The following is a 2963-nucleotide window of genomic DNA, read 5'->3' as shown; positions in this document are numbered from 1 at the left end:
ACTCCCTCACAATCCAAAACACACAGATACTGTACACACACAGAGAGAGAGAGAGAGGAGAAGGAAGTAACACATCATCACACATAATTAACTGAAAGGAATTCCCTGCCACAGGATGTGATGATGCCAGAGGGCTAGATAGAGATGTTTGCTTTTAAGGTCAAGGTAGACTCAGAGGGCGTGAGTCTCTATGACTGTTAGTCATTGCATGATGGAGTGTGTTCATTCTCTCCTTAAAGGTAAAGGTAAAGGGACCCCTGACCATTAGGTCCAGTCGTGACCGACTCTGGGGTTGCGCGCTCATCTTGCATTATTGGCTGAGGGAGCCGGCGTATAGCTTCCAGGTCATGTGGCCAGCATGACAAAGCCGCTTCTGGCAAACCAGAGAAGCACATGGAAATCCCGCTTACCTTCCCGCTGTAGCGGTTCCTATTTATCTACTTGCATTTTGACGTGCTTTCGAACTGCTAGGTTGGCAGGAGCGGAGCTGGGACCAAGCAACGGGAGCTCACCCCGTCACAGGGATTCAAACCGCCGACCTTCTGATCAGCAAGCCCTAGGCTCAGTGGTTTAACCACAGCACCACCTGGGTCTTTTTTATCCCACCAAAACACCCAACAGTCAGGCCACATTCGCAGCACACAATTGAAGGACTATGAAACCACTTTAAACTGTCATGGATTCCCCCAAAGGATCCTGGGATCCGTCGTTTGCTGACAGTTGTTAGGACAGCCCCCCCCACCCTATTCTCCTCTGAGTTCCCTGTGATGAGGAGATGGTTCTTAAACCACTCTAGAAACAAGGGAATAAGGGAGCTCTGAGAATTGTAGTTCTCCTAACAAATCTCAGCACCCTTAACAAACTACAACAAACAAACAATCGCCCAGGATTCTTTGAGGGAAGTCATGACTCTTTGAAATTACGCCATAGTACTCTAAATGTATGGCATGACTGTGGCCACAGTAAGAGTGGCTGAAAGAATGATCTCTTCCCCTCCCCTTGATATAGGTATATAATTATGCAAACCTCTGCGGGTTCCCTTAAGTCTGCAGAAACCTCTTTCACCTCTCTGTTTGGCGTATTTTAGTATGGGCACCTGAGAGAGTTATTAAGATTAGTATTATACAGGTAAACAGGTCAGATCACACCATACATTTAGAGCAGTTGACATATTACTTTAAACAACCATGGCTCCCCCCAGGAAAACCTGGGAACTGTCATTGGTTATGGGTGCTGAGATTTGTAAGGAGAGCTACAATTCCCAGAGCTCTCTGAAGAGGGATTGATTCATAAACGGCTCTGATAATTGTAGATCTGTGAGGGGAAGTAGGGTCTCCTAAGAACTCTCACCACCCCAAACACAGTTCCCATGATTCTTTCAGGGAAGCCGTCACAGTCCTCTGAATGTGTCCTGTAGATGTGGCCTGCTCTCTCTGAGAACAGATGCTAGAAAATGACATGTAAGGGCAGGTGGCTGTCTCTCTGTACTTGTAAGCTTCCCAGAGCTATCTGCCTACTGCTTTTGAAAGCAGAATGATGGATGCTTTACATTTGACCCTGCAGACCACTCCTGTGGAGCCCAAGGAAGTATTAAGGAAAAGTTATTTTTTTAAAATGATAATTTTTATTGTTTTTATACATTCACGAGAAAAAAGGAGAATACATAGCACACACAAAACAAAACAAAACAAAACAAAAGATAATACACACAATAACAGTACCTATGATTTTTTTTTAACATTCTTCTAACTTTCAAACCATTATTTCTGGGACTTCCCCAGATCCCTCCTAACTGATTTCCCTTTCAAATCAACTTTAGCAATTTCTTACTCATTCTTTTAGGGGACCCAGGTGGCGCTGTGGTTAAATCACTGAGCCTAGGGCTTGCTGATCAGAAGGTCAGCGGTTCGAATCCCTGTGACGTAGCAGTTCGAAAGCACGTCAAAATGCAAGTAGATAAATAGGAACCGCTACAGCGGGAAGGTAAACGGTGTTTCCATGTGCTGCTCTGGTTTGCCAGAAGCGGCTTTGTCATGCTGGCCACATGACCTGGAAGCTATATGCCGGCTCCCTCGGCCAATAATGCAAGATGAGTGCGACTGGACCTAATGGTCAGGGGTCCCTTTACCTTTACCTTTACTCATTCTTTTAAGTTATTCTTTAAGACAGTAGCTGGGCAAGGAAATGGTGGGGATGATACATATAGAATAAGCAGAGAACAAGAAGAACATATGTTTAGGGAAGACTGGAAAATGTTTATTGAACATATGGTGGGAAATTGTGTACACTTGAAAACGTTGGCAGCATTAAGATAAATCCAACAGTGTAAATAAGTTTGATGGATGTAATAACGGAATACTGAATGGTTTAGTTTTTGTAAAATATGCAGGGATTTATGATGTGCAAAATAAACTATGGAAAGAGAAGAAGGGAAGTCATTGATATTTTATGGATGTTTAAATGAGTATTCTAAAGTGTAAAACAAAAAAAATTAATGGTAGATGATAGATAGAGGAAATGGTGGGGATGGTAATAGTATTTCTCACTCTGACCTGGAGGAACCAGAAACTCATTGCAGGTTTTGCTTGTGAGCATGTGCTGAATGCCTTCCTTTTATTACACCAACTTACACCCACCTGTACAGTGCCTCTGATCACATGCAGAGTCCTTCAAAGAGGCACTTTAAAAAGAATTATTGTTAACAATGCCTTTGGACATTTGCAGACATTTCCAAAAACCTCATTCTTTCTTTAAATCACCACAATTTTGCAGAAATTAGATAAATCAATGTCGAAAACGACAAATGAATTTCCAGCCTGGTTTCACCAATCTTCCTGTCGTGGCACCTATTCAAAAGAACGAAATCCTGGCTAAGTCAGTAAAACGTTGTCTTGTTGTCAACCAGGGAAGGAGCCTTTATATGTTCAACACCTGATCAAATGAATTTCATCTGATAGCACCAC

This window comes from Zootoca vivipara, chromosome 6 (genome assembly GCF_965207765.1).
Source record: "Zootoca vivipara chromosome 6, rZooViv2.hap1.1, whole genome shotgun sequence".
In the NCBI taxonomy this organism is placed as follows: domain Eukaryota; kingdom Metazoa; phylum Chordata; class Lepidosauria; order Squamata; family Lacertidae; genus Zootoca; species Zootoca vivipara.
This window is presented reverse-complemented; position numbering follows the sequence as displayed.